This window comes from Neoarius graeffei, chromosome 2 (genome assembly GCF_027579695.1).
Source record: "Neoarius graeffei isolate fNeoGra1 chromosome 2, fNeoGra1.pri, whole genome shotgun sequence".
Taxonomy (NCBI): Eukaryota; Metazoa; Chordata; class Actinopteri; order Siluriformes; family Ariidae; genus Neoarius; species Neoarius graeffei.
In genome coordinates this window covers 44,692,400-44,705,984 of record NC_083570.1, presented here as the reverse complement: position 1 = coordinate 44,705,984, position 13,585 = coordinate 44,692,400, and the positions used below count along the sequence as shown (strand labels likewise).

Sequence of the window (13,585 nt, the reverse complement as noted above, 5' to 3'; positions counted from 1 at the left end):
ATAATATGGTTTCTGAAATATAGACTGTAGAGAATCGATTTTGTTTTTATTAGCAGACCATTCTGTTTTCCTTGAGTGAAACTGTAGAAAACGAAGTCCTAATTTTCTAGAGCTAGAGCTGCGGTTACAATTATCGACACCTTAACGATCTTTAGGCCGTTGCAAAAGTAGAAAAGACTTTCGATATGTAAATTGTGCATGAATAATTACTCAAACTTCCAGTGGAAAAAAGACAAGTTGATTCCCGATTACTTAGAGTATCAGATCACGTGACACTGTTCCACAGTTATTGACACTTTTGTCTACAGTTATCGACACCGTTCCACAATTATCGACATCCAGATGATTTATTTATAAAAAATAAAATAATAATCGGTATGTGGTATTAAGTTAACAAAACATTAGTTTTTATTTAAAATTTGTTTTACATAGACTTTATATTTAGTACAAAGTATCTTTTATATAAATATATGGATGTCAGTGTTTTCGTAAATGAGGAAGTAATTCTAATGTTTGTGAACAAATGAACTGATAATGTTTAACCTGTCAGAAAATCTTTTTGTTCCACTTTCTAAGTATTTTCGTAGATCACATTTTGTTAATCATTCGTTGTTGTTGGTATTCATTTCTAGTTTTGTAGTTTACCAATAAATGTCAACAGGCAACTGATATTGTAACCACATGAACATCCAGGTCAAAGGTTGCACGTCATTCCTCGAACCAAAATATAAAATGTCTGCTGATATTGTAATATGTGGGAGATATTTACAACAAACTGCAAAAAAAATTTCTGAATGGAATAGAAAAATCTGAATATTTCAAGTGTGTATTTATTTATTTTTTTATATGCTAGGAATTTAATTCTGCTCTAATTCTATTTATTGCAATCGGATTCCAAATACTCTATAAACATTCCATTCTCTTATGGATCAGAAAAAAACATTTATAAATCACAGCACTTTTATTTTTTCAAAGTACTTCATCTACTTCAACAATGTTACACAAAGATCGATCCGTAACAGTTGTAAATGTCCCTTAATTCCACAGGGTGTCGATAATGGTGGACACCGGTGAAAGTGATCGCTATTATCGACACCTCACGTGATTCTCAAACGCGCGTTTAGATACAAAATTGTGACTGTCAAATGAAAGAGTAAGAAAGAAAGCAGGTTTTGAAACTCATCATTTTTTTTTTTTTTTTAATTTTTATTTTTTATTGGTAAATCTTAAATGGTGTCGATAATTGTAGCTGCCACCCTAGTTAACTTTTTTTTTTTAAATTGTGCAGGGGTTTAGATTTTAGACCTGATGTGATTTTTATGCTGTTGTATGACAAGGTTCAAGAGTCTGAATTCATTTGCAGTTTTATTAAAAATGAAAAATTTAAACCGTTTTATTTAGCTGCTGTGTGTTATTTATGAATAAACTATATAAGGCTGAAACCAATCACATTTATAACCTTTCTTGTGATGCCATATTATCCTTTCAGAGTGATATACAGTGAGAGTAAAAAGTATTTGATCCGTTGCTGATTTTGTTGGTTTGCCCACTAATAAAGACTATATATCATTCTATACTTTTAATGGTAGATGTATTCTAACATGGAGAGACAGAATATCACAACGAAAATCCAGAAAATAACTTTAAAGAACATATTTTAATTGATTTGTATTTCATTGAGGGAAATAAGTATTTGATCCCTCTAGCCAAAAGCACTTAATACTTGGTGGCAAAGGCTTTGTTTGCAAGCACAGCGGACAGACGTTTGTTGTAGTTAACCACAAGGTTAGCACACATATCAGGGGGAATTTTGGCCCACTCTTCTTTGCAGATCCTCTCTAAATCATTAAGGTTGGTGGGCTGTCGCTTGGCAACTCGGACCTTCAGCTCCCTCCATAGATTTTCGATTGGATTGAGGTCCGGAGACTGGCTGGACTACTCCATGACCTTAATGTGGTTCTTCTTGAGCCACTCCTTTGTTGCCTTTGCTGTATGCTTCGGGTCGTTGTCATGTTGGAAGACCCAACCACGGCCCATTTTCAACTTCCTGACAGAGGGGAGGAGGTTGTCCCTCAGGACTGCACGGTACATGGCTCCATCCATCTTCCCACTGATGCGGTGAAGTAGCCCTGTGCCCTTGGCAGAGAAACACCCCCAAAACATAATGCTTCCACCTCCATGCTTGACGGTGGGCACAGTGTTCCTGGGGTCATAGGCAGCATTTTTCTTCCTCCACACATGACGAGTAGAATTTAGGCCAAATAGTTCAATTTTGGTCTCGTCTGACCACAGAACCTTCTCCCAATCCCTTTGTACATCTTTGAGGTGATCATTGGCATACTTTTTAGGCGGGCCTCCACATGCGCCTTCTTAAGCAGGGGTACCTTTCGGGCACTGCAGGATTTTAATCCATTGCGGCGCAAAGTGTTGCCAATTGTTTTCCTGGTGACTGTGGTCCCAGCTGCCTTGAGGTCATTCACTAACTCCCGCTGTGTGGTTGCAGGCTGATTTCTCACAGTTCTCATGATCATTGCCACCCCACGAGGTGAAATCTTCCGTGGAGCACCAGACCGAGGTCTATTGATGGTCATGTTATACTTCTTAAATTTTCTCACAATTGCACCAATGGTTGTTACTTTAATACCCAGCATCTTGCTAATGATTTTGTAGCCCATTCCAGATTTGTGCAGGTCAACAATCCTGTCTCTGAGGTCCTGAGAGAGTTCTTTGGTCTTACCCATGTTGGAGAGTTTGGAATCTGTCTGATTCTGTGAACAGGTGTCTTTCATACAGGTGATTAGTTAGAACAGGTGTCTTCAATTCAGGTAACAGGTTGATTGGGAGTGTCTAACTGGTCTGCGAAAGCCAGAACTCCTAATGCATACTAGGGGATCAAATACTTATTTCCCTCAATGAAATACAAATCAATTAATATATATTCTTTAAAGTTATTTTCTGGATTTTCTTTTTGATATTCTGTCTCTCCATGTTAGAATACATTTACCATTAAAAGTATAGAATGATCATGTCTTTATTAGTGGGCAAACCAACAAAATCAGCAAGGGATCAAATACTTTTTACTCTCACTGTACATACCCAATGACCGCCACACTTTATTTTATCAGCACTAATGTTTTTAGTAAAATAAGACTTCCTAATATAAAGAAATCGACATGCCACTGATCCGATACCCAGCATCAGGGAAAATGCATCGGATATCAGATCCTGTAACAAACATCAAGGACTGGAATTCTCTTCTAATATTGGAAAGAAATGTATTTTTGGAACTGGAAATGTTTACGTAAAAAGAGATTGACTCTTTGCTTTTTTTTTATTACAGTTGAGTTTATTATATTTGTACTATATGCAGTGCCTTGCATGATTATTGGCACCCTTTGTAAAGATTAGTAAAAAAGGGTTAGAAAAAAATCCACCTTTTAGGCGAAGTTGCTTCATCTCACACTGAAAAACTGAGAAAAATCCAACCTTTTAATTGAAATAAATTTATTCAGATAAAAACAAATCCCTCATCAAGAAATAACGTATTATTGGCACCCCTGGAAATGATGGTGAATGCAATGTAACTGAAGTATGTTATGTTTCCCATTTAAATTGTACATGTTTGAGTTGATTGGAGCGTGTAGGACCTTTCAAGCTGTAATCCAGGACTTCCTGACTAACTGGGGAACAATTCTGAGGTGACACAGAAGCCAAATTCACTTATGGCCCTTTTCCACTACCCTTTTTCAGCTCACTTCAGCTCGCTTCAGCTCACTTCAGCCCGACACGGCTCGCGTTTCGACTGCCAAAAACCAGCACGACTCAGCTCGTTTCAGCCTTGCTTAGCCCCTAAAACTCGCACCGTTTTGGAGTGGGGCTGAAGCGAGCCAAACCGTGCCGACTGAGGTTGGGGGCGTGAGCAGACACTCCCCTGTGCACTGATTGGTGAGGAGGAGTGTCCTCACATGCCCACACACGCCCCGCGAGCGCGCTGGGATCTGTAAACACCGCAAACCCGGAAGGAGAATAATTACGAATTACGAGAATTTCTGAAGCCTTATGCGCCTCGCCTCATCTATACGCTCTTGCCAGTATCTGTCCGCGTTGTCGGTGACAACAAGCCACAGCACCAAGACCAGCAACACTAACGACTCCATGTCCTCCATGTTTATTGTTTACTATTCGGGTCATGAGACTACCGCTGAAAAGCTCACTGAATCAGTGACATACAGAGCATCGTGGACGAGTTCGCGGAGCGCAAGGCTCATCGTATGCCCTTCAAATAATGCGCGCAGTAGGCTATTGATGTTTTATTATGAGCCATGTACAGTATGTTGCCTAATGTTTTTTTTGTTTCTGAGTTACATGTTCGTTTGAAGGACTTAATGTACAAAATAACATAGTTGCACCCCGTAGTGTTGAAATTGGTAAACACAGTGCATTCAGTGAGGTTTGCACCACCCTCCTTTTATTTCTGACTCTTCCTGTCACCGTTGCAACCTCTGAGCGCTCATTCGTATGCCCTTCAAATAATGTGCGCAGTATAGGCTATTGATGTTTTATTATGAGCCATGTACAGTATCCTAATGTTTTTTGTTTCTGAGTTACATGTTCGTTTGAAGGACTTGATGTACTAAATAACATAGTTGCACCCGGTAGTGTTGAAATTGGTAAACACCGCAGTTGCGGACATTTTGTAGCCTAAAATGATGTTATGATAAGCTTTAATAAAGGGCCCGGTCATTTGCCCCGCCCCCGGCCCGGCTCTGACTTGTTCCGCCACTGTCACTGATGTCACTGTTTGCGCTGCTTAATGACATCACATGACGTCCACCCACTTTCGCTAACTCCACCCAATGTGTCCACCCACTTCCAGCCAGCACGGTTCAGCGCGGTTGTAGTCGAAATGCAACTCCAACAGCCCCGCTCAGCTCGACTCGGCACGGCACGGCTCAGCCGCGTTTGTAGTGGAAAAGCAGCATTAGTCATCCATCAACATGGGAAAGATCAGAGAGACACACAAAACAAATGAGGGAGAAGTGTGTTGACCTTCATAAGTCAGGGAATGGTTAAAAAATAGCTACTCGTCTGAAAATGTCCATTTCTACTGTTAGGGCAGTAATAAAAAAAAAAAAGTGGGCACCAACTGGAACCTGTTACATACTCACCTGGAAGAGGATTAAAGTTTATTTTGCCCCACGTACAGTGAAGAGGGTAAGAGAGGGAAAAAATCCCCAAGGATCACTGTTGGTGAATTACAAGAAAAAGTAAAATCTTAAAGGTGTCATTCCACGACAAACCGTTTAATACTTGCTCTTTTTGAAATACCATAGGTCACTCTGAGTTGCATATGCATGCTGCACGTGAAAATGTTCTTCTACCCCCATTCCCTGCAGGGTTTTTTCTAGAAAAATTTAGTATGAGGGCGCTCACCATGGCGAGGGAGCGAAGCGACGAGGGGATGGTGCCGGTTGTCCGTCCCCCCCCCCCGCGTGAAGCCTTTGAAAAATTGAGGCTATAATGGGACATTCTGAGGCTGAGAGGGAAATTGTAACAAATTGTCTGTCAACATTGAAAAAGAAAGAAGTAATCTTCTTCTGCCCTGGACAGTCTTTGGCTTTCTTCCGTTTCGTGCCGCGGGATGATATCTTTAAATGCCCAAGTGTCAACAAAAACAACTCACGAACTACTTCTGTCAAAAGCTCCCACGCCGGTGGGTGAAGGGTCATTCAGTCTCGAGAAATCTCGCTCGACAAGTCAGCTGACCTTGTATGTAACCCATGTCAAATCTTGCGAGAGCAGCCGCGACAAGTAAACAACTAAACAACATGGCGCCTCGGTCTGGAAAACGCCAATTCGGATTGTTTTTGCACCGTCTGGCGGTGTATCTACTATGATTGGAATATTTCTGGAGTAATTATAACGTATTTGATGATCAGACACGTTGTCACGTGGTGTTGCTGGGATGTTTTCACGGAGAAAAGATCGTTTTGAGAAAGATTGCATGTTGTGCAGTAGCATATAAGTGCATGGCCTAAGTGTGACTTGGGGTTCAATCGGAATTTTGGTAAGGGGGCGCACGCCAAGAGTAAGAGGGCACAGCGCCCCTATTCCCCGGTTTAGACGAAAGCCTGCCCTGTATTAGCCTATGAAAGAAAATAGACAGAAAAACGAGCGAATCAGAAAAAGCCCTACGAACTTGCGTCACTTCAAAAATTAGTAGTCATGGCCTCACCCATAACCCACTGGAGGGAGCGTCACAGTGCTGTTAGCCAATCAGAAGCGATATGTTTACATGTCATTAATATTTATGAGTAATAGCTGAAATCCTGTCGTTCTCTCCCCACCCACTCCTCCACCAAACTAGAACAGCCTGAAACAGGAGCACCACAGCATTTTTTTTTTTTCACCAAAACCAGCTCACAGGGCATTCGTTCATACTAGAGACCACCGCACAATTAATGAAAAAACGATGCAAGGAGACCTTTTAAGGTTTCTAAATCTCCAAAACAGTCATCAGATTCCACCTCCATGCCAACAGATTATTTGGAAGGTTTGCCAGAAAAAAGCATTTTCTGTCAGTTAACCACAAGTGTAAACACCTGAAGTTTGTGAAACACCATTACAACCTTGACTGGAACCGTGTTCTCTGGTCTACTGGAACAAAAATTGAGCTTTTTTTTTTTTTTTGGCAGTAAACACACAAGATGGGTTTGGTGTTTAAAAGAAGGCTGTCTATAATGAAAATAACTCAATCCCAATTCCCAACTGTAAAATACGGTGGAGGTTCTGTGATGTTTTGGGGCTGTTTTTTCCTCCCAAAGTCCTGGAAACCTTGTTAAAGTCCATGGCATCATGGACACTATGAAACACCAGAACGTTTTAAATCAAAGTCTGGCTCCTCTGGCAGGAAACTAAAACTGGGTCGTCATTGGATCTTCCAGCAGGACAATGATCTGAAGCATATGTCCAAATCAACACAACAGTATTTAGCTGAGCACAGAATCAAGAAGAGAGGGGCTGAGCTGTCAACTGATCACCACCTGGTGGTGAGTTGGATCCGCTGGCGGAGGAGGAAGCTGGACAGACCTGGCAGGCCCAAACGTATGGTGAGGGTCTGCTGGGAACATCTGGCCGAGCACTCTGTTGGGGAGGTCTTTAACTCCCACCTCCGGGAGAGCTTTTCCCAGCTTCCGAGGGAGGCGGGGGACATTGAGTCTGAGTGGACCATGTTCTCTACCTCCATTGTGGACGCGGCTGTTCGGAGCTGTGGCCGCAAGGTCTCCGGTGCCTGTCGTGGCGGCAATCCCCGAACCCGGTGGTGGACACCGGAAGTAAGGGATGCCGTCAAGCTGAAGAAGGAGTCCTATCAGGCCATGTTGACCTCCGGGACTCCTGAGGCAGCCGACGGGTATCGGCAGGCCAGGCGTGCTGCAGCTCGGGCAGTTGCGGAGGCAAAAACTCGGAACTGGGAGGAGTTCGGGGAGGCCATGGAGAAGGACTATTGGTCGGCCTCGAAGAAATTCTGGCAAACCGTCCGGCGCCTCAGGAGGGGGAAGCAGTACTCTGCCAACACTGTTTACAGTGCGGGTGGGGAGCTGTTGACCTCGACTGGGGACATTGTCGGGCGGTGGAAGGAATACTTTGAGGATCTCCTCAATCCCACCGTCATGTCTTCCACTGAGGAGACTGAGGCTGATGACTCAGAGGTGGACTCGTCCATTACCCAAGCCGAAGTCACTGAGGTGGTTTGCAAGCTCCTCGGTGGCAAGGCACCGGGGGTGGATGAGATCTGCCCTGAGTATCTCAAGTCTCTAGATGTTGTGGGGCTGTCTTGGTTGACACGCCTCTGCAACATTGCGTGGCGGTCGGGGACAGTGCCTCTGGAGTGGCAGACTGGGGTGGTGGTCCCTCTTTTTAAGAAAGGGGACCGGAGAGTGTGCTCCAATTATAGGGGAATCACACTTCTCAGCCTCCCAGGGAAAGTTTACTCCAGGGTACTGGAGAGGAGAATTCGACCAATAGTCGAACCTCGGATCCAGGAGGAACAATGCGGTTTTCGTCCTGGTCGCGGAACACTGGACCAGCTCTATACCCTTCATAGGGTGCTCGAGGGTTCATGGGAGTTTGCCCAACCAGTCCACATGTGCTTTGTGGATCTGGAGAAGGCATTCGACCGTGTCCCCCGTGGTATTCTGTGGAGGGTGCTTCAGGAGTATGGGGTTCAGGGCTCTTTGCTAAGGGCTGTCCGGTCCCTGTATGAACGGAGCAGGAGTCTGGTTCGCATTGCTGGCAGTAAGTCAGACCTGTTCCCAGTGCATGTTGGACTCCGGCAGGGCTGCCCTTTGTCACCGGTTCTGTTCATAATTTTTATGGACAGAATTTCTAGGCGCAGCCAGGGGCCGGAAGGAATCCTGTTTGGGAACCACAGGATTTCATCTCTGCTTTTTGCGGATGATGTTGTCCTGTTGGCTTCTTCAAACCAGGACCTTCAGCATGCACTGGGGCGGTTTGCAGTCGAGTGTGAAGCGGCTGGGATGAGAATCAGCACCTCCAAGTCCGAGGCCATGGTTCTCGACCGGAAAAGGGTGGCTTGCCCTCTCCAGGTTGGTGGAGAAGTCCTGCCTCAAGTGGAGGAGTTTAAGTATCTCGGGATCTTGTTCACGAGTGAGGGAAGGATGGAGCGTGAGATCGACAGGCGGATCGGTGCAGCCTCCGCAGTGATGCGGTCGCTTTACCGGTACGTTGTGGTGAAGAAGGAGCTGAGCCAAAAGGCGAAGCTCTCAATTTACCGGTCGATCTACATTCCGACTCTCACCTATGGTCATGAGCTTTGGGTAATGACAGAAAGAACAAGATCGCGGATACAAGCAGCTGAAATGAGTTTCCTTCGCAGGGTGGCTGGGCGCTCCCTTAGGGTGAGAAGCACAGTCACTCGGGAGGAGCTCGGAGTAGAGCCGCTGCTCCTCCACATCGAGAGGAACCAGCTGAGGTGGCTCGGGCATCTTTTTCGGATGCCTCCTGGACGCCTCCCTGGGGAGGTGTTCCAGGCATGTCCCCCCGGGAGGAGGCCCCAGGGAAGACCCAGGACACGCTGGAGGGACTATGTCTCTCGGCTGGCCTGGGAACGCCTCAGTGTTCTTCCCGAGGAGCTGGCCGAGGTGTCTGGGGAAAGGGAAGTTTGGGCTTCCATGCTTAGACTGCTGCCTCCGCAACCCGGTCCCGGATAAGCGGAAGAAGATGAGACGAGACGAGAATCAAGCTTCTGCCCTGGCCATCTCTGACCTGAACCCCGTTTAAAAACCTGTGGGCTGAGCTGAAGAGGAGAAGCACAGGAGAGGGTCGAGGACCCTGGATGATCTGGAGAGATTGTGTAAAGAGGAACGGTGTCAGATGCCCTGCTCTGTATCTCCAACCTTGTAAACTGTTATAGGAGATTCGGTGCTGTTTTACTGGCAAAGGGAGGTTGTACAGGGTATTAAATGCAGGGGTGTAAATAATAGTGTGGCACGTGTGTTTTTATTGAAAATATTTCTTGATGAGGGATTTGTTTTACTCTGAATAAATTTATTCCAATTAAAGGTTGGATTTTTCTCGTTTTTTCAGTGTGAGATGAAGCGACTTCACTTAAAGGTGGATTTTTTTCCCCCCCCTAGCCTTTTTTACTAATCTTTACAAGGGGTGACGACAGTCATGGAGGGACCGGTATGTTTTATGTAAATATATTTTTGTATATTATACAGTATATAAGTGATTTTTGTATGAAAGACTTTAACTGTGAAGTGCTTCCTGAAAAAAAAGAGTAATTTTTAAAGATCTCAGTATTGCACTGTTAGGGTTTTGCTGGGATTCGAACCTGGTTCGTTGGTGTGATAATCCAGCAAACCCCCACTAGGCCACCAGGGGGATGACTCAAATGCAGAGGCGTGAGGCGGAAGTAGAAAAAGAATCAAAAGGTTTATTTAAACTATATACACTATATACAGGGCAAAACAAAAGACAAAAAAAAAACCAAAGAGTATAATCCAAAAGAAAAGCAAAGTGCAAAAATACAAAAGCTAAGAAGATCAAAAAACACAGTACAAAGGAAACTGGAGATAAACATAACAGCACAAAGACTCCGTGACAAGAGGACTGAACTCAGGGGTATAAATACACAAACTAATTAAGGACACAGGTGAAGATAATTAGGCAATTAACACAAACACAAAACACAGGAACAGTGGCGGCCTCTAGAGGCCAAAATAAACACGACATGAAAAGGAAATAACAGCGGCCTCTAGAGGCCAAAACAGTCCTAGTCCTAACAGGACCCCCCCCTCTAGGAGCGTCTCCTGACGTTCCCAGGGCGATCCGGATGGGCCGAATAGAAGTCCCGACATAGTTCTTTATCAAGGACATCCCGAGCAGGAACCCAGCAGCGCTCCTCAGGACCATAGCCCTCCCAGTCCACCAGATATTGCAACCCGCCGCGGACCCGGCGGGAGTCAAGCAGGCGATTCACAGTGAACACAGTCTGCCCCTGGAAGATGCGGGGGGGTGGGGGGTTCCTAGGGGCAGGGGCATACGTAGACGTCAGTACGGGCCGTAACAGGGAAACATGGAAAGTGGGGTTGATCCTCAGAGTCCGGGGCAACTGGAGCCGGTAGGAGACAGGGTTCACCCTGCGCACCACCTTGAAGGGGCCAATGTAGCGAGGAGCAAGCTTGCGGTTCTCCACCCGCAGTGGAAGGTCCTTAGTAGACAGCCAAACACGCTGCCCAGGGCGGAAAGCGTGTGCAGGTCTTCTATGGCGGTTGGCCTGAGTCTGGTTGGTTCTGGAGGTCTGTATGAGGGTCTTCCTGACCTTGCTCCAGGTCTTGCGACACCGTCTCACATATTGGTTGACCGAGGGCACCCCCGCGTCCTCCTCCTGGTCCGGGAACAGAGGTGGCTGGAACCCGAATTGGCACTGGAATGGCGACAGCTTGGTGGCCGATGACTGCAGGGTGTTGTGGGCGTACTCCGCCCATGGCAGCCAGGTGCTCCACGATGTCGGGTTATCCATAGCCAGGCCTCGCAGGGTGGTTTCCAGGTCCTGGTTGAGCCTCTCCGTCTGACCATTGGACTGTGGGTGAAACCCAGAGGAGAGGCTGGCAGTGGCTCCGATGACCTTGCAGAACCCGTGCCACACTCGGGAGGAGAACTGGGGCCCTCGGTCTGAGACGATGTCCTGTGGAAGACCAAAGACTCGGAAGACATGATTAAACAAAAGTTTCGCAGTTTCAAGAGCAGAGGGGAGTTTGCACAGTGGTATGAAGCGGCAGGCCTTGGAGAATCTGTCAACTAAGACCAAAATGACCGTGTTACCTTGTGACTCAGGGAGACCCGTGATAAAGTCGACTGCCACGTGGGACCAGGGACGCCGGGGAATGGTCAGAGGATGCAGGAGACCCTGGGGACGCTGTCGTGGGTTCTTGGTTCTGGTGCAAACCTCACAGGACAGGACAAATGACCTTACTTCCTTCTCCATGTTAGGCCACCAGAAGCGTCTTTTCAGGAAGTCCAGGGTCCTCCGAGCTCCCGGGTGGGCGGTGAGAGGGGAAGAGTGACCCCACTGGAGAACCTTGGCCCGGGCTTGATGTGGGACGTACAAGAGGCCTGGTGGCCCCGTCCCAGGACCGGGGTCCTGGCGTTGGGCTCGTCGGACAGCCTCCTCAATACCCCAGCGGACAGGGGCCACAATCCGGGACACAGGGATAATAGGCCCGACTTCATTTTCCCTGTTAGTGGCAGAGAACAGTCTGGACAGTGCGTCAGGTTTGGTGTTCTTGGAGCCGGGGCGGTATGAGAGGGTGAAGTCAAACCGACTGAAAAACAGGGCCCACCTAGCCTGTCGAGGGTTCAGTCTCTTGGCTTGCTGGAGGTACTCCAGGTTCTTGTGGTCAGTCCAAACCAGGAATGGATGTTGTGCTCCCTCCAGCCAGTGCCTCCACTCCTCAAGGGCCAGTTTGACCGCTAGCAGTTCTCGATCCCCCACATCGTACCGGGACTCAGCAGGACTCAGGCGGTGGGAGAAGTAAGCGCAGGGGTGCAGCTTTCCTTCCGAACGTTGAGAGAGCACCGCGCCGACACCACTGTCCGAGGCGTCCACCTCCACGATGAATGGTTGGGAGGTGTCCGGGAGAACCAGAATGGGTGCCGTGCAGAAGCGGTCCTTGAGGTCTTTGAACGCCTTTTCTGCCTGAGGAGACCAGCCATAAGATCCACCTGTCCCTTTGGTGAGGTCTGACATGGGTGCTGCCACAGAACTGAAGTTCCTGATGAACTTGCGGTAGAAGTTAGCGAATCCTAAGAACCGCTGAACCTCCTTAACGGACTTGGGAGTAGGCCAATCCCGGACGGCCAGGGTCTTGGCAGGGTCCATTTGGAGTTGGCCTGTCCGTACAATAAATCCCAGAAAGGAGACCTCGGGAACATGAAATTCGCATTTCTGGGCCTTGGCGAACAGATTGTTCTGTAGCAGCCTCTGGAGAACCTGGCGGACATGGTGGCGGTGCTCCTGCACGGTCTTGGAAAAGATAAGGATGTCGTCGAGGTAGACAAAAACGTATAGGTTAATCATGTCCCTTAAGACGTCGTTGATTAGGGCCTGAAAAACAGCTGGTGCGTTGGTGAGTCCGAAGGGCATCACCTGGTATTCGTAGTGCCCAGACGGGGTGTTAAAGGCAGTCTTCCACTCGTCTCCCTGTCGGATACGGATGAGGTGGTATGCGTTCCGTAGGTCCAACTTGGTGAAGACGGTGGCGCCTTGGAGCAGGTCGAAAGCTGTGGACATCAGCGGAAGGGGATATCGGTTGCGCACAGTGATCTTATTCAGGCCCCTGTAATCAATACATGGTCGGAGCCCCCCATCCTTCTTGCCGACAAAGAAGAAGCCGGCTCCAGCAGGTGAAGTGGAGGGTCGAATAAACCCAGAGACCAGGGCATCTTTGAGGTATTCCTCCATGGCCTTGCGTTCTGGCTGAGAGAGTGAAAACAGTCTGCCACGAGGAGGGGTAGTCCCAGGGAGCAAGTCGATGGCACAGTCGTAGGCCCGGTGCGGAGGAAGAACGGCGGCCCTGCTCTTGCTGAATACCTCCTTGAGATCCCAGTACTCTGTGGGAACTTGAGATAACTCGGTGAGATCAGGAGGCTCGGCAGGAGACACAGGAGAGCTAGAGAGCAGACAAGAGGCATAGCAAGCAGGACCCCACTCCACAACCTGGCTAGTGACCCAGTCTATACGAGGGTTGTGGCGGGTGAGCCAAGGAAGACCTAGAATAACTGGGAACTCTGGTGAAGGAATCAGGTGCAGGGATATTTCTTCCTTGTGACCTTGAGACTGGAGGAAAACTGGAGAAGTAACTTGGGTGACTCTTCCATCACCTAACGCTTGGCCATCGAGGGCAGACACAGACAGTGGGACTTCAAGAGGTGCAGTCGGAATATTGATGCTTTGGGCGAAGTGAATATCCATAAAGTTCCCAGCCGCTCCTGAGTCTATCAAAGCTTGACAAGAGTGGACAGACTCACCCCAGGAGATGGAGACCGGGATGTAGATTCC

The 13,585-nt window shown here is 47.3% G+C and overlaps 1 protein-coding gene across 2 annotated transcripts in view; it reads left to right on the top strand.

Moving 5' to 3' along the window:
* gnptab (N-acetylglucosamine-1-phosphate transferase subunits alpha and beta) overlaps nt 1-13,585 on the top strand; it is a 103,432-nt gene that overhangs the window by 27,766 nt on the left and 62,081 nt on the right. The gene's annotated exons all lie outside the window — the stretch shown is intronic.